The 24,910-nt window shown below is 37.9% G+C and overlaps 1 long non-coding RNA gene across 1 annotated transcript in view; it reads right to left on the minus strand.

Annotated features, from left to right (window-relative positions):
- Positions 1-5,079: 5,079 nt before the first annotated feature.
- LOC125328933 overlaps positions 5,080-24,910 on the minus strand; it is a 32,086-nt gene continuing 12,255 nt past the window's right edge. The window contains exons 2-4 of the long non-coding RNA XR_007204959.1: positions 14,693-14,759; positions 13,731-13,898; positions 5,080-5,275 (exon numbers count right to left, since the gene is read on the minus strand). This is a non-coding gene — a long non-coding RNA (uncharacterized LOC125328933). The remainder of the gene's footprint in view (positions 5,276-13,730; positions 13,899-14,692; positions 14,760-24,910) is intronic.

Below are 24,910 nucleotides of genomic sequence, written 5' to 3' on the forward strand. Positions count from 1 at the left end.
TGGCAAGGCAAGGTACCTTAGCTTCCTGGGGATAACTGCACCAACTCAGAAAGGAAAAAGACTTCTTTAAATTCACTGGCATGTAATAATTAGCATTTGCCATGTAAATCCCTTCCCAGAGGCCACGCACTGCTGCTGCTTACTCTGACCCTTACAGAATTTTTCAGGTACTTTGCATCAAACAAATTAAAAATCTCTCTGAAGAAATGACTGGGCATTTCTTCAGGTTCAGAGCCCCAAATTTGTTCTGCTTGCCTGCCTGTGGGAGCACATTGCTCATACTATGGCAGTGCAACACTTCTGGCAGTCTGTGGATGACTCTCACTACTTGTGCACAACTTTAAGAATAAAACCAACTCTCTTGAAAGAAATCTGACCACTGTTGAACTTTCTTGCTATATGAAAGTACTTCAGAAACTGTGTGTAACTAACTAATGTCCCATTACCCATATACCAGTCCTACAGAATGTGACTGTTACACTGTTGAGCAAATTCAAGGGTATGGAAAAGCACACATTGCTTATTTGCTTAAATCTTTCTTTTAACTTCAACTTTGAGAGCTTCCACAGCATGTCAGAGTTTTATGAGCCTTATTTTGACTTGTTTTTGCACTAAAGAAATTGGCTATGACTCTACCAGGCAGGCCTGAACTTGATGTGAGGTCGCCAAGGATTGCTTAGAGCTGAGAGTAATTTGATCCCTTCAGCAATGCCCTTCACTGCATCCTTCAGGATATACGGTGAGGATTCAGAGACTTCACGACTTCAGAGTCAATATTTTTTTCTAGCATCTTTCCAGTTCGTTTATTGATGTAATTCTAATGTCAGTAATGTTCATATCATCGAATTAGATTTATTTACCCTTCCCTATGGAATCCTCTGTATGTTTTAAAATGCATTCAGATAGCTTTATACTGTCAATTGTGTTATTTCATTTGCTTTTTTTCTAATATATGTGAGTTTATATCAATTTTTTCACAATGTACAATAACCTTTTTAGTTGCTAAAGCATAGTGCATAAAGCAAAAGTGGTTTCATTTATGAAAAAGACAATCTATCATGGATTTTTTAATTGCTTTTGTTATTTATATTTTGAAATATTATCCATTAATCATTTGTGAGCTATTCATGCCACATTTGCATCCATTAAAACACTGGGCTGAAAAACCAAGTAGACAACATTTGAAAAAAGTGCTTATTATGTTGGATGACATCCAAAAATAAGGTAATAATACTACATCTATATAAAAAATTGGTACTCCTATGACCAATTCATGTATATAAATTTATGGATAATAACATATTATATATGCTATTTACAAATAAAGGTATAATTTAAACTAATTTATTTAGAATTAGATAAAATATTTATATAGAAAATATAAATTGACTAAAATATTCTATCTTTATTTTTATATATCATATATATTGTATTGGTTTATATATATGAACTGGTGAAAATAATTTCTATTCTGTCTTTATAGCTACTTCACATTTTGAAGGCCATATATATGTTCCTGATTTGCTAAGGTTATTCAGCATTCAGATTAAAATAAAGCAAAAATTGAATTGAAACATGACTTCCAACAAAATATAATGTAAAGAAACCCCGGCTATTTTGATTCTTTTCCAAAAAACAAAGGTTGCCATTTTATTTACAAGTTATTTTAATATTTCTGAGAGGGTTTTAATGCATTTTGGAATGAAAAATCTCTGATTTTTATGCTCCTTCTGGAAGGGCATCTTTTTTCCCAAACAGTGTGGAATAACTAATCTGAACAGTTCCTAGTTTAACTGTTTTGTCCAAAGATTTTGTATCTTATTATTCCCACAGATAATAATCCACACACTACAATACACAAGGCTTCCCTTTAGGATTTTAAACCTGCCCACATCTCTTAATCATAAAGTTCTTCCCAGAGTTAGTATTTCTCTGCATCTGGTGTGGCAGTCAATTGTGATGAGACAGGAAGGTTCTCGAAGAGGATAATGAAAGATTAATATTACAAGTGGGAGTCAGAATTGCAGTGCTAGAACTTCTTCTTTGGCAGCCTGTAAGATATAAATACTAACAAGTATCAACAAAATTGTGTTTTCTTACTGATGGAAGCATCTAACTCATAACCAAAGTATTGTCACTGACAATTTTCTTTTATCTTGATTTCAGTATCATCCGTCCATTGCGTAAGAGGTTTATGTTCCATTTTAATCAACATTCTAAAGGAAAGGTAATCAGACATAAAATACAAATTACTGGTGGTCCGTAAGATACCACAGGATTGCCCTAATAATGGTTGAATATTTAAAAACCAAAACTAAAACCTGTCTCCATATGCATAAATAAGGAAGCAAAGAAGGTGGGATGAAATAGAAAAGTTGGTGGTAGTGGCAGCCTAAGGTGGACTGTAGGGTTAATTTTACTCCCCTTTTATTTCATTCTGCTAAGATTGGAAGATTCTTCCATTAAAAGAAAAAAGGAAAAAAAGACTCTGATCTAAAAGATAACAAGTGACAAAAACAAGATGACATATACAAATATTTCAACCATGTACACATTTCAAAGAATCCCTTTCAAAAATTTATAAAAAGACATCAAACTAAAGCTGCTCAGATAACTCAGAAAGCCTGAAACCTAACATCATTTGAAATTTCACACTGGAAGGCCATTTTGATCTAAGACTTAAACCTACACTGCTAAAATCAGTGCAAACCTTGTCCTCAAATTAAAGGAAGGAGACATGCCCTATATTAAGCATATTTTATAACAGAACCTGAATTACAGCTTGCTTGTATTTATCATAGTATAAATGATACGTTTTTCTTAGTCTAAGAACTAAAAATAGTCATGCCGTATTACATCAGTGAGACAATAAATTTTTAGCTATAGCAATTAATAATACCTGTTACCAAACTTTTCACTCTCAAAGTTAGTAGTTAATCCTTATAAGCAAAGCTAGTTGAAGGATCTGTCTTAAATAATTTATCTGAAAGTGCATTATCATCTTTTTTTCAAGAATTTTTTGCTGATATTTCTTAAAGAAGGGAAAGGGAATGTGGTTCACATGTACAGTTCAAGTTGTGTTCATTCTTAATGAGGTCTTACTCATTACATGGGATTATTTTAATTTCCAGATGACCATTAGGAATGTCCACTGACTTAGGTGATCTTTGGAAAACATCCTTAATTGTTGGTTTAGTTTCCAAGTGTATGAACAGAAATTAGTATTTGAGCAGTGCAGTCACATTTGAAAGCTGTTATTTACACTCAAAAGCAGAGACATAAAGGCTGAAAGTATTGACAGCTTGCCCAGATATTCAGAGGAATGTTGTCTTTGGTCCTGCATCTCTGACTAACATGATTGTCAGTTCAACAGACATAAAAGGGAGTTTGTCATTATAAAATAAATTTGGTTTACTATATTGATACTTCTTACTATGGTGTTCCTTTCTCTGTGAAATTATGAGAGTTCTGTTAAATTAGGAAGCGTCTGGCCCTGAACCTTCAGAGTGTAAATCTGTTGCCTAATTGATCATGACCACATTACCTCTTTTCCAATATGATTTTCTTTGTCTACATGAGGTGATAACAGCTGCTTAAGGATATTAATGTGTTAGCAAACATGATTTAAATCCTTTTTGTTTCTGTAGTCGGGAGAAGAACAGTAGGATCAATATAGACAGTTGTTTTTTAGCATTGCCACTTAGCCATTATGGTTTGGTAATGATTCATCCATCAGATTTTGTACCAGGAACTAAGGATGCTTAAATATCATTAGGTAAAATATTTCCAACTTACTGTTTATTCATCCAAAAGAGAGCTTCAATGAAGAATGCTTGGAAGAAGATGAAAAAAGCTTAGAAGAAAATGCTTATCTAGTTCATTCTCAAAGTGTATTTTGAAAGTAAGAGTCTTTAGACCTCGTGCTTCCACACTGTAGATGTGATGTGGCAGAGAGGTCCTCAGCTCTGTTCCATCCCTACCTTCACTCTTAGAAATGGCAAGCAGGCAGAGAGCAGTTGCTGTCCCAAAGCATGAGCTGGAGGAGCTTGTGCCCATGTTTGGGAAGGTAATGGGCTGCTGCAAGTACAGAGATGGGGTGTGTTCAGGACCCCTGTCTTCTCTGCAGGTTGTTTTTTTGCCAAGAATAGAGATTATGATAATAAATAATTATCTGCAGACTGGAGACAACTCTGTCATAAATATTCTGTCTGCTATGCAGTTTGCACTTTGTTTCATGTAAGTAGCTCCTTCCTTTACTTTGATACCTCATTATCCCTCTGCTTCCCGAACTAGCTATACAGCAGCAGCAAGGCTGAAAAAGACTACTTAGCTGTCAGTCTTTAAAACTGCACAGAATGAGGAGGATGGGAGCCCTCTCTGCAGGTATTGTTTTGTTGCATTTTATTAGAGCTGTTTCTTGAAGGGGAAGCCAGATTAAAAAAGCAGAGAATGGATTTTTTGCCCTCCACCATAATAATGCTCCCAGTACAAAAGGTCACTTGTGGATGGGTTGTTTGTTTTTTTTAATATCAAGAAACAGCTATGCTTGAATTTGGCTTCTCAGGAAATAAGTATCTTGGACAAAAATGTGCTTCTGACATAGAAAAACTGCAAGCATGACCATGGGCACATGGACCTGGATCTATCTGTGCTCTAAAGAGAGGGTTCTCTCTTCCAAGAACTGAATTCACAGTCCACCAAAAAAGAGGAGCAATGAGAGGGGTGCTCCAGCATAGCTTGGTGGTTTCATGCTTAAAAGCAAAAGGAAAACAAAGTAAATGCCTGCTGTCCAGCCTGATATCAAATATGTACCGAGACACCTAATTTAGGGCCAAGCCTTCCTTGCCTCGCCTTTCCCCAGGTTTCCCTCTCCCTGAACCCATGAATCCGAGGCTAGACACGAGTTATGTGTGCTTGTAGGAGGATCGGTTCAGTCCTGGTTCATGCCTGTTGCAGGTCTTTGGGAGGTGACTGCTGTCCTGCCCCATGTTTGTGAGGGTTGCTGGGCTCATGGGTGCAGCACCATGGAGGGGATGGAAGGACTTGGGGATCACTTTCTTAATTGCCACATACCTTATTATTTCTGATGTCACTGTCATTTCATTTCTGATGCGGACTGTAAGGGAAGTGACAGCTGACCAAGCTTCAAGAAAATGCTTGTCAGTGGTGGATACTGATTTCTGCTGGTTGATGATAAAACCATACAAAGTCCTGTTCTTTAGAGCAGAATGAAGGCTCGTCATGGCAAACATTTCTATGTCAAAATGGGATGTTACTACAAAAAAAAGAAAAAAAAAAAAAAAAAAAAGGTGTTGAAAAAAACCTGGAAAACGTTTTCATAATTAAAAGAAAAATCAGCCCAGAAATATTTTCAAAATGTTCAGAAACCTTCTTTCCTTAGTATGGTCTCTGCTGGCCAGCTGCACAGTAACATCTGTCCACAAACCAGCCTCTGACCACTCATTCAACCAAGACCCATAGTCTACAGTGTCAACATGTCTCTGCCCTCTGAATATGTCGAGAGCAAATTGAGTGTCCTCTCCCCTTTGAGAGGCTTAGATTGCCCCAGTGTATCCCAGTAAATAAGTTTTTCATTACTGTTTGAAAATAACCCGCAAGACACAGGCTTTCTCAAGAAAAAATCATATATATGTAATTATAATGCAAGTTAATCCTCTCCTTATCATATAAAATAAAGTGCTTATGTGAAAGACTGTATCCATGTTGTGAAGACTGTTGTGTTTACTGGATGAAAAAATGAATCTCCTGGGGAAGAAGCCGTATCTTTGACTTAAGATACATAATCAATAACCTTGCAAGGCATTCAGGCTACATATTCACTAAGGAGCTGCTTTAGTCAAACACATCCATGTCTCTTTTAGGATAAATCCCTGTTGTCAGCTACACTAAAACAGTATTTTCAGTTCTTGTATTCATAATGTTAGTCCTACATGGCAGTTCTGTGTCATCTGACAACCCTAATCCATCTCAAGGTTAGAATCTATTTTGTATTTCAAATCTCCCAAATCTCTGACCACTTAGTTTAAGCAGGATTAACATAAGCACCAGAAACCACAGAGAAGCAACAAAAGCCAAGATTATGCTTTGATCTGCTCAAGTAGACATTTGCTGAACTCCAGCAGTACAATGAGCAGCAGAGCAGAGAACAGGAAAGCACAGCCTCAGAGCAAAGCTTTGTGATGGATGTGCACTGGTAGGAAATTACCAGCTACATTGTGTGCTTCATTAAAATTTTTTACAGAGAAGGTTAGGATAAAAATACCAAAACTGTTCTTATCAATGAAGCAGAAGCAGATTTTGTTTCAACACCATTGTTAGTCCACTAAACAGACTAAAATCACTCAGGAAAATGTTCCTCGTGGTACTGGAATTTAAACCAAGGTTATTCCTGGCCCTATATATGCACTGGCCCTATATATCTGAATGAGAAGTATTTGTCGGTTTATAAATGCAGGGATTACCTGTAGCAACTACTCCCAGCTCAGTTGACAGAGCTCTGTCTGCTGTGTACCACGACCTGATCCTGCATCTCTAAAGCAGGGTTGATTGAAGTTTAATAAATGAAATGATCTAATGGAAATGCTCAGTTTCATTTTCGGTTTCATAGACTTAGAATTTATTTGATAGGACAGCTTTTGTGATTCTGTGCTCTTGTGGGTACAGTGAAAAAGGAGTTTTGTTTACTGATAACCCAAGAAAGTAGATTAAAAGACTGATTTTTCCTGAGAGAAATGCAAAAAGAAACTAATAACTTAAATAATATTTTAAATATTTTTAATTATAATTATATTTTTTCTTATTTAGCTGTAGACTTGTATGATCAGTCACGTTAATAATCACTTTAACAATCATTTACCATTTGCATTTTTTTCTTTAACAGTCTGATTTTCAAGTGGAAGCCTTCCACTGAAGGATGCTGATATTAATCTCATATTTAAAACTATAGCATGAATGTTGCACATATTCTGAATATGAGCTTTTGCAAAGCATTTTACAGAACACTGTCTCATTGCTTGAACAGTGGCAATATTTTAGTTCTGATAAACTGTGGGTTTGCATTCATTTTTTTAACACCTTCAGAATAATGGTGTCATATTTCCTATTCCCTGAACTAACCAATATTCTTCCCATTTTTATTTTTTTTTATTTTGGTTTGGGTTTGATTGGGTATTTGGGGCTTTTTTTTTTTTTTTTTTTTTTTTTTTTTTTTTTTTTTTTTTTTTTGCTACTGCTGCTGCTGCATTAATGTGGAGTGTTCTGGCTTCTGAGTTTCAAGTAATAATAGTGAAAGAAAATGCTTTTTTTTTTAAATACAGATCCATAAAAAATGGAAGAAAACTCTCCTCCCTTCTCCCCTCCCCTCCCTTCCCTTCTCCTTCCCTCCCTCCCCTTGCCTTCCTTTCCCCTGCCCTCCTCTCCTCTCATCAGTTGTGGGATGTGTTGTGTCCACAGCACTGGCAGGAATGATGGGGTGGTACTCTCAGATGGGTATAGGGACAAAAGTAAAAGGTATAACATAGCAATTGCAAACACTGAAGGTTTTTGGTGGGTTTCTTTTATGTTGGCATCAAAACAGATGTGTCAGCTCTGTTTTTCACAGACAGGTCCTTCAGTGTTCCTGAGCTTAAGCAACGGAACTTGAGCCACCTCCAAGCATAGCACTGTGTTTAGCTCATAAATGCTTCATTTAAGAGACAAGCCATCCCATTTGTGACCCACAGAGCAGTTTCAGGTCTACCTGCAGAAGACCTTGTGCATAGAGCTGGAAAGGAGCACCTTGGAATTATTCAGCAAACTCATTGGATTGCTTTGATTCACGTCGGGACTTCTGGCTTCTGTCCTAATGCAATATAGGCAGGCAGAAGATGCTTTCCCATCTGTGCTATTAATGGGCAGTGGGAGTGTTCAGAGTATCTCTGAAGGGACATTAAATCCTTGCCAATCTGTCACACCCGAGAGGGGAGGGGGTGTCAAGTCAGCTGAATCCTTCTGGCGGCCAGTTGCGATCTGTCCCTGAACAAATGTGATGGATCACCTGCAACCAGGTCACCTGCCAGGGCTCATTTGGGGATGTGAGGGGACAGTGAGGATGGACCATTTTCCCGGGTCTTCTGAAATCCCTGTGTACCATCGGTACAGCCAACAGCACCTGCAGGAGCTACACCCTCTTCCCCTGTGTTAGGCTATTGAATGTGCTGCCATCTGCATGTCATGGGACAGCAATCCTGTCTTTTTCTTAGCAATCCTGTCTTTTTCCTGTATTCCCAGTCCTTCCAGCATGCTACCTGGCTGCAGAGAGCCAACACTGAAGGCTGCCTCAGAAGCCAGTGTCCCTTCTGCTCTGGAAGTGGATCTGTTTGCCTCACCCTGAGACTCAGTACCCTCCCACTGCTATCTGGCCTGGTGAAATTATCATCCTAACCTCAATAAAGCACTTCATTATTTTCAGTGCTGTAATTCCATGGGAATGCTTATAAAGAGGACAAGATAAGAAACTGTGGGATGATGGGATTCTGCAATACAATAAAAAGGGATTATTTTTCTTAATAAAAAGGGCTTTTCTGAGACTTGCAAGCCCAGTGCACTCAGCTGTCCTTTTAGTACTGAAAATCTACTTTTTTTTTTAAGGCTCATATGCAATAAAATGCTCAACTGAGTCTCCCTGTGTCTTTTCCTCTCAAAAAAATCTGGTAATGTGTCCCACAATATGATGTTATAGGAAAATCGCCTTTGTTCTGTAGCTCTTAGCTGACTTCTAGGGGTGAAAGCTAGTTCAGCTCAGACCTGCTCTCATTTAGAAGCTCATGCCCATTACAACAAGCAACTCCTTTTCCTAGTACCATGTCAAAAACAACCCATCGCAACTTTTATGTAACTTACAAGTCTTTTCAGGAAAAAAGGTCTGAGTAGTGGAGTTTGGCTCCATCAAAAATTCCCTTTCACTCAAACAGCTGTTTTCATATCAACCTGTTTCATACTTGGGATAAATCTGGGCATTTTAAAGGGGGGGTAGCATCTGCTGAAGTCTTGTTTTGCTTTGTGCATGCTAGGAATTCAAATGTTGGGTTTACAAACCACAAAAAAAGGATCCTACTGCCTTCTTCAGACTTTCTAACAGGGAAATTATCTCTGTGTAACTAATTTAATGCTTAGTGGGAGACAAAGAGGGAGGAAGATGGCAGTCCCATGATTTTCCGTGTAATTATGGTTTGGGGTTAGGGTAGCAGGAAGACAAGGAGGTTGTTATTTATTAAATTTTAATTAATAAAATTCAAAATAATATAAGTCAAACTTCTTCTCTCATTAATTTTGTTGCAGAACTAGACTAATAAGGTGAAATAGCTTATGCCAGTATAACACTTTATGTCATGGTGAGAGGGATGCATCCCATACAATACTGTCTGGAGAAACACAGATAATTCTCCAATAATAGCCAGGAGGAAAACATCTTCTATTCTCATTTTCACTCTTCAGTGTATGTTGTTCATACATTAATCTGTGTGTTTTTCTGTTCAGTCTAGCCAATCAATATGTCTGAATCTCCCAATAAAACCTGTTTCTGCAGATAATCTACTAATTTAATAAGATGAAATGCATGCTACAAATTCCTCTCTTTTCTTTCTACACTCAGGGAGAAGAAAATGTGATAAGTAACATCTGATCTGAATGAAAACTATTTACTTACAGTTGCTGCATGAAATAGAAGCTTGGAGAGAGACAAGGAAGAGTTCACCTACCTTAGATTGCTACTATTAGGCCAGTGGACTTCTTAGCTACTCAAAGGTCTCTTGTGAGGGCAAAACAAAAGCAAAAGAAACAAGAATGTGACTCAGGTCCCGTAAATCATCATTTGAAAAAACCTAGAGAGGTCTGCTGACCGTCCAAGAGTCTCATTTCCTAGCTTGAACTTACACTTACTACTCTAAAAGTTAGGCAGTGTGAATATCCCTGAATATTCTAGAAGTTTTATATATCCAGCCTTCAAGCTGTAATCAATTTTTCTTTCCTTCATTCTATTTTTACTGCTCTGCTGAAATTACAGAAGCCCCAACCTGGAGTGCATCCAATAGCTTCTGATGGATAATAAAAACTGACCCACAGCCAACAGAAAATGGAGTGATAGAGAGGAACCTTTTTTATTTGGGCTTTGAGGATCCCATTTTCTTCTCCCTTTCAGGCCAGTGTGAATGGGGCTACAAAAATATCCACTGCTTTGATCAATCACCTCTGTCATGGTACCTCATGTCTATGATCCCTCTTTCCATTTCATATAGTAAAAATCTTCCCATATTTACTTTCAAAGCATATCCTTGATAGGCTTCTTTATTCTTTTTATGCATGAATAATCTATGAAGCTATTGATGCCCTGTGCTTACACACTTCTATTAATGCTGACCTTGACATCCAACATACATTTTCTTCCTTTCATGGGAGAAGTTCCACAGGTCTATTCAGTTTCTTTGCTTGAGCTGTATGCACTATTTATCAACCTTTAAATCTCCTCCAAAGCTGTACATATTTTGCATTTGAAGCCCACTTAACATTAACCAAGGATCTATTTTACTGTGACTTATAATAGTTTCACCATCACTTTTCTCTAGACATTCACTCTGAATGGGACACACAGCAATGTTTTCTTACATGTAAAATGTCTTTTAAAAGGTCCTGGACCACAAGTTAGGCACATTTGATATGTTTTTCTTTTGTACAAGAAAACATGTCAAATGTTCATTCTTCTTTGAAGGAAGCTATGGGAATTTAAAATAAAATATAAGAAACAAGATCTAATTTTGCTTGGCCAGTCAAGAGCTTGCTGCCTAAAGTGGAGCATAGGGCAACCTGTGTCTGTATTCTCCAAAGATTGTCCAAGGAGAAAACCCAGTTGGACCGGACATAATCCAAAAGTACTCTGAAGTCAGCAGAAAGTTTCTCTTTGACTTATTTAAAAACAAACTTACACCCAGAGGAAGAGAAAGCCAATATTAGAATGCTTCACATTTTGTCATTCTGAACTAGCTGGGCTGGAGGTGCAGAGAGGACAGACAAAACCCATTAAGTGTATTGAGGAAGATTCATGGTGTCTAAATTCTTTCTACCCATTATTATGCTGGCAGTTTCAAAAAAGTGTCAATTTTCTGTGCCAAAATATGGGTCTAAAACCAGAAATCCTCTTTTGGATTCATGAGAAGAGAAACTATTTATTTGTGATTCATGATGAAAATATACCTTATCTATGAGTGTAAAAGTAGCCAGTTTTGTGTTGCATAGAAAATAGCCTTGTAAATATCTTTCACGTTGACTTGCTCACAGTCCTTATGCTTTACATGCAGGATAAGCCCTGGGTTTGAAGTGTGTTTATTATTTAAAGGCTTGTTTTGATATATCAAGGTCTCTCCCATTCCTCCTGATGATCCTTTCCTTTGAAGGTTCACTACCTGATTGAAATGAGAATTTCCATCCACTGCATCAAACAAGCAATGATCTCTTCTGAAAAGTTCTGTATTTAATGGCATCGTGTGTGATGGGAGCAGAGAGGGGAGGGGAATTTTTTTTTTTTTTTTTCCCAAATCCCTGGTCATCTTATTGTGTGTAGATGTAATAATGTAGAACCTACCATATTACAGATGGCAGAACTAACGTAACCTTGGTGTTTCTCTAATAAATAGAATTCAAGCCCAGGTAATAAATGAGCTGTACACTAAAGACTGAATGAGAAGTCCAGAGGGGAAGGTAATGAACCCAGTAATGTCAAATACCTTTATCTCAACCATCATTATACTTTTTCATTACACAAACTCTGAACCATAAGAGGAGACAAGAAATTAAAAATATAAACCCACATTTTTTATACTGGGATATTTGCAGATTAGTACCTTTCCAGTATTACATCCTTTACCTATTACCAGGTGCTTTCCTGGAGGTGCTTTATTTTGATTTTTGTTGTTACTACCATTACTTTGTGCATGTTAGCAAGGCATATGTAATAGGAATTCTTGATTAAAAATACTTTGTTTTCTTATTGTCCTGGTAGTTCTCATATTCCAAAAGCAAACCTTGTAATAATTTTATTTACATGGTAAATCATTGGGTACCCACTGAACTCAGTGGAGTTTGGTTTGTTTGCAGCCAGTAAGGGTCTCTTCCATTCTTAATAAAATTTAGAGTCCTTACCTTCAAGTAGCTTACTGTTACTATAAGTCTGACAAATCTACTGGGGAGGCAAATCATGGTCAGCATCTTGGCTACTCTGGAACAATGGAGTTTTCCAGGGTTCAGCTAAACCTCCTTGAGAAGATGAATGCTATTAGGGCCAGTCTTACACTTTGTCTGAGGCTACAGCTACAAGGAAAATCCAAAATTCACCACCTTCTTACTAAAAAGGTGAATTTTTGGTCTTGTCTTCTGTCACTTAAAAGTATAGCAATATATAGGTGCAAATACATAATTTTTATATATATATTCAGCACTGGTGAGGCCTCAGATGGACCAGTGTGTCCTCTTTTTTGCACACACACACACACAGAGCCCATGACACAAGTGGAGAAACCTCAGGGGATCCAGCAGACAGCAACCCCAGCAGTGGGGCATGGGCAATATGATCTGCACAGAGAGACTGGTGGTGTTGAGCTTGATTAGTCTGGCAAAGGGAAGGTTGAGAGGTTTGCTTTAAATCCATTACTATTTGAAGGGCAGTTACAGGGATGATGAAACCAGGCAGTGTTGAGTAACACCGAGCAGTGTATCAAGGCGCCATGGCCAAACTGTGGCTGGCAAGCTTCAGAGTGGACATTAGGGAAAAAATATCCCCTGGAAAGTAATTAATTGTTAATTATTATTAATTTTAGCGCTTGTGTCTGAAAGTTCTGTTTGCTTGCTACATCTCTGCATCAAATTGTATGCAAATCTGAAGTCTCTGTTCTACATTTTGGTTAAACAATAAAAGGCACATTTGGGCAAATTTGGTACAAGCTCAGACAAAGGCCACAAAATCAACACTTCAAAAGGCAGTTTTCATATTGTTCTGTGTGTGAAGATCCAAATGTTTTCTCTTCTTTGATGAGGAGTGAGGTTGATCGTTACAATAGTCTGCATACTTTTAAATGACAGGTCTTTTTAATTCACTGTACTGCATTCTCCTGATTTGCATCACACAGTGTTCTGGTTTTGTTCTGACCCAGAAGATTCTGCAATTTACAACTGAAAATCTAGCTTGCACACGGTCTTGTATTATGTGGTTCATTGGTCTACCTCTCAGATATTCAGCATATTTTGTGTGTCAATAGGTAGGAGATTTGGCAGCCTGACCTCTGATGCACCCACCAAATACCTGACCCAAGATTCCTAAGGCTGTAGAAGTACTGCTTGTGATGCAGAATATTTGACAAAGCCTTTGATCTAAAAATTTAATCATTTCATTAAGCATTGTTATATAAACAACATTGAAAAAAGGTTAATAGGTAGGCACAGCCCTAGCATAGGCAGCAATGAGAGGTTTTGACATCCCAAATTCACTTGAGATCTCTCCCACTGAAATATGCTGAAATGAGCAAAAAATGCTCTCAGGCTTTTCTGAACAGCTAAATTTATGCTGTTTTCATCAAAGAACTTACCTAGGTTCCTTTTAACTCCCTTCTCTTGTGTTTTTGCCACCAACTTAATAGTAATTCCGCATGTGAAAAAATCATTAAACTTCATGCATTTTGACTTACAGCTTCAACTTCAGATCTTGTTATGTTAGGATTCTTGCCTGTGACCTGATGCTTTGGTGTTGCATCAGCACCTATTGGCTCCAGGTAAAGCCAGGTCCAGCCTTACTTCAGCAATTGTAGGAGGCCGTCTCTGCTCCAGAGATATTGTAATTGCACCAGACAAGTAAACTGTAGGAGGGAAAATATAGGGAGTGTGAGAGGATCTCATCACTGTCAGAATGGATCATAAAGCTGACCACGTTCTTATTCACTGAAATACACTTCAGCCATTGTGTAAAGAATCCAAGAAATATAAGACAAATGACTTAGAGTGTTGCAATGAAAGAGTAAAAGGACAAGCCACAGGGAGGCAATGGGGAAAGAATACCACTTAGGTCAACTACATTGTTAAGAGCAATCATTAAAAGAAAAAAGATTGTTAACTGCTGTTTCAGATTATGTGCTGTTCTTAAAACAATGTACTGTTATTTTCTTCTTTCCTCTAACCTGGTATATTACTTCTTTGTTTACTTAATGACACCAGACATGTACTTAAGAAAATTGCACACCAAGGATCTGATTTATTGCCTAGACTCTATTTGCATGAAAAAACAACACCAAAGCAGTATTTGACAGGTATATATCAATTCAACTCCTAAGAGGTGTATTTTGAGTGAATTGTGCAAGTAATTAGGCATGCAGTTACTTACAACATTTATTTAAATCTGTGAGAATTTAGTACTTCTCCTCAGGAAGTAAAATTACAAGCAAGCCGTCTGGAGTCAAATACATTGCAAGTACAACTTTGTTGTCCTGACCCACACAAAACTCTGCCAGTTTATTCTACAATATCCCAAAAATGTTTCAGTTAAACTTCATTTTATCTTGGTTCTGCCATTTCCAAGCCACTAACAAAAATGATTCCTAGTTGCCTAGGGCTAGTCCAACAAGCATGAGTTCATTATTGGAAGAATGATACCCACCTGTTCCTCTCCACATCCACTTCAAAGTACATTCAGAAGTCCATTCAGAAGTCTGTCTAGAACAAAACTTTGCAGAAGAAAAACTTGCTTATTATGAAGGCAAAGACATAAAACTCAGGGGATTTTCCATTTTACTGACAGTGAAACTTTTTTTCTGTGTTAGCATAATGGATACAAATGCATCTCATTCTAAATCAGCTATGAGGGCAAGCTAATTGTTTTTAAACTGTTGGCGGAAAGAGAAAAAAATATTGATAAAAAGGAGAAATAATTACTTCATGCTTACAGTCACAGCTGACTGGGAACTTTCCAGCAAAACAAAAGTTGCAATAAAATATAAATTTGTCATTACCATCTGCTTCTCAAAATCCTAATACTTTATGAACATTGATGCACTAAGTCTTAAAATACCCATGTTATGCAGAAAACTATTTATTAGCCTGTTTTATAGATGCACAGCTTTCTGTGGGCTATTTGCATAGACATGAATTTAAAGCTATGGGAGCACCTCTGGGTCAGACTTTCAGGTGGCAAATTCCCACATATTATCTGTGGCACTCAGGCTTCTAAATTGCTTTTTAGCAGGAGAAACAGCCGCTTTGTGGGTGAGGCTTTTAAAATAATCTTCAAACATTAGTTGGCAGAGACGTGCTGTTGTGCATGATATACCCAGAGAAGAAAAAGAAAAGTCCTAATGATGCCAGCTGAGATGGAGGAATCTGACCTTATGTATTTTAATGTCTGAGGAAACTAGCTCTTTCTTCATTAGAGAAATGGCTGAGCAATGAATGAAGCATGTATTCATAGAGAGAACACCAGCATGAAAGATTATGAAGTAATGCACCAAGGATTATTTACAAGAAGGAATGTATGCAAATAGAGCATCACATTAAGGCAGGAGGTCCAGGCTCTAATACCAGACCCAGCCCTCGAAATATAAATGACACTTTCGTTAAGTTACTTAAACTGTTAGTGCCATTTCTTTCTCTCTCTCTCCTTTTGTCTGCCTGTTCTATCTAGACACTAAGCTTCTTAAAGCACGGACTGTGTTTTTCGTGCTCACACAGTGCACAGAACAATAATGGCTTCATGCTCAGCTGGAACTTTTAGACAGTATCATAATAGAACTAATTAATGGTAATGAGATCTATGGAGTATTTCAGATGCTGCTTTTTAAAGATATCCGTGCTGGGTCAGAGCTGTGAGACTTCTCATGCACACAGTGAATCATATCCCATTCTGCCAGCTGAAGGAGGAAAGTTTCCATGGCTAGTGGGTAAGGAGTATGGTTTCTGCAGCATCAAATCTCATTGGGACTATACAAATATACTACTTGCAGGTGGAATATATTGATGATGGAAGCCTTGGTTCTGTGTTTGTTTTTTTTTTCTTTTATACAATATCCAGCTATATAATAAGAGGGAATCATATTAGTAAAAGTTTTTGTGATGTTATTAGCAATAATTCTTCTGATAATGTTAGCATATTAATGGCATTGTCTACTTCTTTGGTTTGGTTTAGATTGGGAGGCCCCTTTCTTGAAAGGGGAAAAAAGCCAACCCGATTTCTAGGGAAGGGTATTATTTAGTCTGATTTAGTTAGTCACCCTCAGCATCCAGTTCTAGCATGTCTATTCATACATGCCCTTTCCAGGTCTTCAGCGTGGTTATGCATAGAATATGCTGAGTTCAAAGGGACCCAGCAGGATCATCGAATCCAACTCCCAGACCTATGCAGGACACCCCAAGAGTCACACCCTGTGCCCAAGAGCATTGTCCAAATGCTTTTTGAAGTCAGACAGGCTTGGTGCTGTGACCACTTCCCTGAGGACCCTGTCCCAGGGCCCAACCACCCTCTGGAGGAAAAACCTTTACGTGGTATCCTACCTAAACCTCCCCTGACTCTGCTTCCTGTCATTTCCTCGAGTCCTGTTACTGGTCACAAGAGTAAAAAGATGCCTGCCCCTCTGCTTCCCTTCATGAGGATGTTGAAGACTGAGGTCTCCCCTCAGTCTTTTCTTTAGGCTGGACAGACCAAGTGACCTCAGCCACTCATCACAGGGTTTCCCCTCAAGGCCCTTCACCATCCCTATGATGTAGAACTATGTAGAACTAAACTTGGTTAATTTTCTGCAAAGATCTTCCTAGGTTAAGGGGGCTGAGTAGTTTAAATGTTGGAATTTATTTGTCATAAACTTGTCTGTTCTTCCAGGTGGTCACAATATAACCATGGTAATACAATGAACAATCACAGATAACAGTGAAGAGGAAGCTGCCTAGAAGAAAAGGAATTAGCATAGTTTGAGTGGGGACACATCAGTCTTTCACATTTTTTCTGTCTCAAGAAAGGTGGGTAGAGGTTTTCTGTTTGTCTTGGGTGAACCCCAGCAATGCTGACTGTGGAAATAGGGACAAAAGATTCCTTGTTGTCATTGTTCTGTTTGGGTTTTGTTTGTTTGTTTTTAACAAGAAACTTCAGCAAACCTGATACACAAACGCCTACCAGCCTCCCTGCCCAATTCCTGTGCATGTGCTACCTCACTGCCAAAACAGCAAATGCAGCACACACTAAGCGTGGCATATTTTTGCATTAAGTAAAGAAGTCATAGATGAACTTGGTTCCCACTTGGGCTGACTTTTTTTAATGAGGACTTCATGCAGAGAAAAATGACTAGTTGAGCACATTTTCCTTGACCCAGTTTCACCCATGGGGTTATATGCTTTATTTATTTTTAAATTAATGATTAGGGAGGAATCCGCAGATTTTCAGTGTTCTATATCAGTGGAAAAAAAATGTGGCCAATTTTTTTTTACTACTAAGAGGGTTTTTTTCACTTTCCATGAGCAGGTTAATCTGTGTTCCATTTAGAATCAGAATTTCACAGACTTTTCTCTAATCTCTTTTATCTTTTCTCCGTTCTTGATTTATGATCACTATATTTGGAAGTGGCAAAATATTTTCTTTTCTTTCTGAAATGGAATATTGTTCTTCTGCTTGTCAATTCCTCTTGATCAGCCTTCAGTGTTCCCACAACAGAGATGCAGAAGTAAAATTCTTCTATAGGCAGAGTTCTGGTCTCTCCCTCATTATCCATTTGAGTTGCAGTTACCATATCAGAATTTCTTCTGAACTGGTATTATAGGATGTTTTGTCTGTTAGGATAGGAAAGGGTCATTTTTCTGATAAGACTCCAATAAAAAAGTTATCCTTTATTCTGTCTGACTTGTACAGTTTGTAAAGAAGACCAGCCTCTCTAACCTGTACAGTTTTTAAAGAAGACCACCTTCTCAAAAGTGATACCCAGTAATAGAAAATTGTGAGAGGTATTTTTTAAATTATTTTTTCCAAGAATTTCCTGTCTTGCCAGAAGGGAGTGTAGTGCCACTTTTATTACTGTTGTTCTGGTGACAAACAGGCTCAAAATAATAAAATGTATAAAACCATTCTTTGTAAGTCTCACCATGTTCTTGCTTTCCACTCCAGCCTGGAGGTAGGTTGTACTATTCAGCTGTGGAAAATACTCACAGCTTTTTACTGGCTAGGCTCATAGTTCAATGCCTTAGAAAGCCTCAGGCAGCCTAGAGACGTAGCACGGGCAATCCAGCATTTCAGTAGCTCTGAAAGCAGCAAATGGTAGCTGCAAAGCTGATACCACCAGTAGAAGCTAAGAGGGAGAAATATAGCCTTTGGTTGCCCAATTCCTGCAATTAGAAGCTTTCAAACAGAGACAGAGGCAGATGTTTGCAGAAGGGATGCAAAGCAAAAGACAGCGGGTCCCTCTCGGATCCTTCTTTTATTCAGAGGAAGGGAAAGGGGAGCACTGGGGGCGGACCCGGGGTGAGCGGCCAATCAGACACTGCTAAAGAGTTTGAGTTACATTTGGTTTTGCCCGCATTTGGAACAAAGGAGCACATGGCAGAGGCAAGTCCTGGCTTGTCTTGGGGAGGGGGAAGGGAAGCTCGGAACAGGCAGCAACATTCAGCTTTGAGTCTCAAGTTTGTTATTATTGTGGTGGAAAACAGTATGTCCTTCCATAATGTTTTCATCAACCTAGAAGCTATAGCAGATGAACAGCTCGAATTCAGCCATTGAGTCTTCACACCTAAGAAGAAGATAATAATTTTCAGTACTTCTTTGGAGACTTCAAAATTACTGGAGTTTTCAATGCATGCCTATTTGTAATCTTATTTATCAGTTTGGGAAGACAGGAAAATAATAAAATATCCCAGTCTTGTTATGAAAAAATAAAGAATTCAGAAATTGGATACCTTTCTTTTGTGAGAGAATTTTGTGAACACTTGATTGTGCACCAAAACCAGTTTTGTATGAAACAGCATTTACTTGAAAAAAAAATTTTCATTAGAACAACCAATGCAGTTTTGGAGAAGACAAGCTTATGAAAAGTCTATTTTGAACAATATAACCTCTGTTAAGATTAGAGGTCAGAACTCATAAAATTTGTGTGTTTTCACTTCCAGTAACAATGAACAGATTTATTTCACTTTTTTTTCTTTAATTGTTACATGATTCCATTGTTCACATAAATGTTTTGTAGGGGAAAAACACTCAGGAATTAAGCTGTAAAAAGTCATACAAGATATGGTCTTGCTGCTAGCATTTCTCATGAAAATCACATCACTTAAAGAGCTCTATGGGAAAAAAAGAAAAGCATCAGTAATGTCTTTTTGCTGGATTAATGACAAACTGACTAATGTGCTCTACCCACTTTCTGCCATTCCAGTGACATTGAATAGCTTTAAATATGGTTTTAATGGCATTATTGAAATGCTGTTGAACAACCAGTATGCACCAGAAAATCCATCCTTTCAAGTACAATAGGTTGTATAGGCTCATTTCATGTTTCTTATATCCAAATGAGATTAACACATACTTTTGTTTAAATGTAAGATGAACATAACACTCAGCTCTGTGGCTGTTATTCTGAAAAAGCTGTTTCCACATTTTCTGTTCAAGTGAGAACTACAGGAACAGGCCAGAAGGAATCATATATCATAAATAAATCCTTTTTTGTGCAATTCAGAATTCTGCAGATCCTCTCTGGCCACTGACTCACAAGAAAGCAACAAAATAATCCAATATTGTAGAGGGATGATGGGTGATCATTCCTCCATGATACATACCCTGCGATCCATGATCCATATCTCTGTACAAATTGCCCAAAGTTACCACAAATTAAACTAGGACATGAATTTACCTCTTTTATTTCAAAGGCCACAGCACAACCTAACTCATTATGAAGTCTCCCCCATAGAACTGACAGAGAATAGTTTTATAAATTAGGCACATTGCTTTCACACTAATGATCCCAGTTTTACAATGAGTGAATATAAAATATAAACAACATTTTTTACAACCACTAGTTAGTGCAACGCGTGCACAATTAGCAGCCTTTATGAATACCCTTTCATGTATTTATTAAAGAGTCCATAAAAATGCCTAGTCCAGTATATTTAGTATTTTTTCTCCTTCTCTGCAATAAAGCACCTTAGTATGAGTAGGAAAAGAATGACAAGCTGAAGTGCTTTGCATCCCAATCCATCATTTATGCAGGAATTACTAGAAATGAATTTTTGGTACTTTAAGAGAGCTCAAGTGTTTCTTAAGCCATAACAACACAATGGATGTGGTGATCACTTCAGAATAATCATGACACTGCATCTCCTCCTGGAGTTTAAAAGACCATTCAGATATTTTTCTCTATTTTAAGCAGCTTTCAAAGCCCAAATTCTCTCTGCCGGTAGCAGTGCTTAACTGCATATGAAACTGAGAGGTGTTTCTCCATTGCTTATCAGCTCCAGTGTCTGGCTCAGCCAAAACATCAGCACTAAACACAGCCTTGAAGAGAGAGAAAGACACAGTTTTTCAGTAAGAAGGTAATTAAAAAAAAAAACCAAACACATAAGCCATATACCTCAGAAAATTTTATTATTCTCCTGTTGGGTGACTGAGGCTGATCTTATGAAGATATGAACTACACCATTCTGCTGTCTATGGGTATAATAATCAAAAAGTGATTACATCTCATCTTCATACCTTAGGAGATTTGCTCTGTACTTGTCATTCTATCTATATGCAGAAGAGAAAATCCTGAAGACTTCCTAAGTAAGAGATAAATTTTCTGTTTATCCATCAAAAAAATCTGAGAGAGAATTCACCTTCCAAGTCACCATCAGCGTTTTTAATTGATTTGCTTGCATATTTTCCATGTATTACTGGAAAATTATGAAGTTATCTGTAATTATAGTTATGATGAAGTTCTATTATCAGCTAAAAAGGAGTGTCTTTATAATTACAGTGTAAATTCGGTGGAACTATCATAAGCTGCAGATTTTGAAGTTTGTTTAGAATTGATCAGTGATCAGCATTTTGCAAGCTGTCATTACCAAAGCTATTCTTCTGAGGGTTATATTCAAAACTCTAAACATATGTCAATAACATTTGTCTCTGTAAGACTTCACATAAGAATCATGCTGTGGGATCCTGACAAATCGCTTCATTGCTTTTTATATCCATGTTTTTAGCTTTTCTTGATGGACAATACATCGTTTCAGTGGTTTGGTGATTTTTTTTTTCACAAAATATGGGTTGTGGCCTTCAGGCTTCTTGAATACTATTGGTGGTGATCCCCATCATCTGTCCAGTTTTCATGAAAGAGAACTGATCAACAGTTCACTGGAACAACCCGTGGGAAACCCCCCAGTCTGCAGGCTCAGAGTAGGCAGCTATGTCATTTATGCACGGCTACCACAAAATGAGATTGAACAAGGATGTTGTTGGGGCTTTAGAACACCATGTGACAGTTTTAACAGCAGGTAGCCTCACTGTAATTCAGCATTCAATGTCCCCACTCTGAGGACGCAGCACTGCTGTTCCCCTCATCACTCAGCTTAAATGAAAACCAATTTCTGACCACTTGTACTCATGAAGATTCTTCCACCTTTTTTTTTTCTGTTTTCCTTCCCCCAGATTTTTAACTTTTGCCAAATTTGCACATGCCTAATGTTATTAACACAGAACTACAAAACAGTCAGTACCGTTTCACTGTTATATAAAGGTACAGAATAGGCCTAAAAAGGCTCTTAGAAGTTGTTCAGTTCACACCCCTGCCTCAAGATACCTAGAACGCAACAAACCATTTTTTACCATGAGAGACATAAGTGAGAAACCTTATTTGAAATTAGAAGCTATTAAGTTGTTGCCATATTGTATTCAGGCAATAGCTACCTGCACTATAATGGAGGGGAGAATTATTCTATAAAACAGAGAATGAACCTCAAGTGAGGTAAATCAATAAGCAGGCTGATCTCAAGCAAGCTCAGCACTGGCTGAGAAACTGATTCATAATTTATAATTCAAAGTATGTAGGTCTTGGTAATCATCTAGATGGAAAGCACTATTTTAATATAAATCCCCCTGAATGTATTATCTATTGTTTGGCAGGTACTGAATTAAGTGCAAACTGAAAAGTGTGTTTGACAAAAGAAAGGAAGATGAATGTTTGTGGGTAGAGGAAAGCAGATTGCTGGAAAGGCTAAGGTGAAGCAAAAATGGGATTTATTAAAATTAATACACAGTGAATATTGGTCAAAACCAGCTCTGCTATTCATAGAATCATAGAATTGCTTGGGTGGGAAGGGACCTTTAAAGGCCATTGGGTCCAACCCCCTGCAATGAGCAGGGACATCTTCAGTTAGGTCAGGTTCCTCAGAGATCCATCCAACCTTACCTTGAATGTTCCCAGGGATGTGGCATTCATCACCTCTCTGAGCAACTTGGTCCAGTGTTTCACCATGTTTGTCATAACAAATTTCTTCCTTATATCTGGTCTGACTCATCTTTAAAATCATTACCCTTTGTCTTTTGCAACAGGTCCTACTTATAAGTCTGTCCCCATTTTTTTATAAACCTCCTTTAGGCACTGAAAGGCCACAATAAGGTCTCCCTGGAGTCTTCTCTTCTCCAGGCTGAACAGCCCCAACTCTCTCAGCCTTTTCTTTCACAAGTGTTCCATTCCTCGGATCGTTTTTGTGGTCCTCCTCTGGACTTGCTCCAGTCACTCTATGTCTGTTCCATACTGGGAGCCCCAGAGCTGGATGCCATATTCCACAAGCAGTGGGACACAGATCTGGAAGCTCAAGCTGCAGTCAGCACAAACTTCTTGATGCAGGGAAAAGCACCCTCTGCAGTGGCAGCACCTGAGCAAATTCAGCACAGAAGCCATAGGTTTCAAGCAGTCCTTAAGCTGCTTCAGCTTGCATGGGAGCAGATGGATCTCAAAAGTCCTGGTTTGCTGCCACCTTTGGCCCTTTTAGTGCCTGTACACACAACAGTCAAATATGACCTACTGTGTGACATTCACCTAAGGGAACTTTTGATTCTTCTCTCAAGATTAACACTAGCATGAGGATGCTTTTGTCCTATCTGTGCTTTGTAGATGTTTGCCATGTGGATCTAGAAACAGCATTCAAGTATCTAGCCTAGAATGCCTGGTTATTTCAAAGAAATTCCATCCTGTGATCCATAGGCTGTTGTACAGCTGTGGGGTTAATCACTTAAGTGCTCTTAACTGAATAAATGTTGTTTGTTTGACTTTTAAATTAGAAATATGAAGCACCGTAGGACCTGGCAGACCAGCAAAAGGTTCTGCAGAATAGTTGTATGCTACTGATTATAATATTCAAAGTCCTTCTGCAAGAGCTATAATTAAATGTCCTTACAGCTGAGTACATTCCCTTTTTCATTTTTTTAATCCACTTTTTTTATATGCTTAGTTTCAATACTGCCTGGGCCAATCCACTCCCCTGACTGATGCCTACACTTCAGTGACATGCACTGCATGTCAGAAGTCTTTCTCAACTGACACGAGAACAAACCATCTTTCAGGGTCTGCACTGTACTCTTCTTTGCAGTAAGAATTGGAAAGCTGGGCTCTGAACAATGTCTTTTAGAAAACTTCCATTCTATTCTGATCCCATTTCACTGCTAATGTTCTGGATTTGGTGAAGTGACAGTTTCATGTGTTTCATTGCTATAGTAACACTAACAAAGAAGCCTTCCTAGCTTAAAGGAATTTAGAGAAACTGAAGGAGATGGTTATGTGAAAGATGAAATTGTAAGTAGATATGAGGAACTTAATCTGTCCTTGAAAAAGAAGAATCTTTTAGAATTTTTCTGAATTCTAAAACATATTTCATTCTTCTTATTTTGCAGTGGTCTGATAGTCTGTGTTAGAAGTGAAATGGCCATTGTTCTGGGCCCTTTCATAACACAGGAATCTTTGCTTTGACATCTTAAGATCACAAAAAGAAAAGTGAAACTAAATATCTACTTCTTACAAATGAGGAACTGAGGCACAAACAGATTTAGACTGAACATTAATCTTCTGAGCCTGTTTATCCACAAGTCTATAATTTTACTCAATAGCAGTGTGAGAAAAAGATCATAGATATTTATGCAAACAGATGTAAAGGAAAAGCTTCTTTTCAATTTTTAATATTTCTTGTGAAGTTTTAAGAGTGCATAGCTCTTGAAGAGTGCTGTCACTGCTACCGATAACTTGCCTTGCTGGTAATTGCTGGTAAAGTCAACAATTCATTAAATAGTACTCAGAGAAGCACATGGTAGGAGTACAGCTTCCTCCCACCAGTTCTTTGAGGGCTCTTATGTGTAATTTGTCTAGACTTGCTCAATTAGATGTTGTCTAACATCCCCCTCAGTTTCAAATAGACTTCAAAATACCTTATCACCCTCATGCAATACAAACAAAACTCTTTGTCTTTGCTCAAGTACAGACAACTTTTGCCTTTTCTGTTCATTATTAGTACTACTACATTTTTCAGCTGTTAAAAGCCAGCAGTTTTGTGGACTTTCAATAATTTAGTTCTCCAAAGAACAATTCCTTCAAGTTGTCTTAGACACTTCTCTCAGGATGATGTGAAATTCTTCTATTACTACACTGAGTATAAAGGCAGTTTAGTTCTTGCTCAGTTTGGAGAGTTTTCTGAAAGCTAAGGCTAATAATTCACCTCTACTCACTCCATCTGCTGAGATCAGTGGTTCTGATACTTGAAGAATTATTCGTGTCTTGTTCTAGTGAACATGTTCTGATTTCTTCTTTTTCTACCCAAATTCCATGTACTGCAGGATGAAGACCTAAAGACCTAAAGATCCTTTTAAGGACAGAAAAAAGCTTTTATT

This window comes from Corvus hawaiiensis, chromosome 7 (genome assembly GCF_020740725.1).
Source record: "Corvus hawaiiensis isolate bCorHaw1 chromosome 7, bCorHaw1.pri.cur, whole genome shotgun sequence".
NCBI lineage: Eukaryota > Metazoa > Chordata > Aves > Passeriformes > Corvidae > Corvus > Corvus hawaiiensis.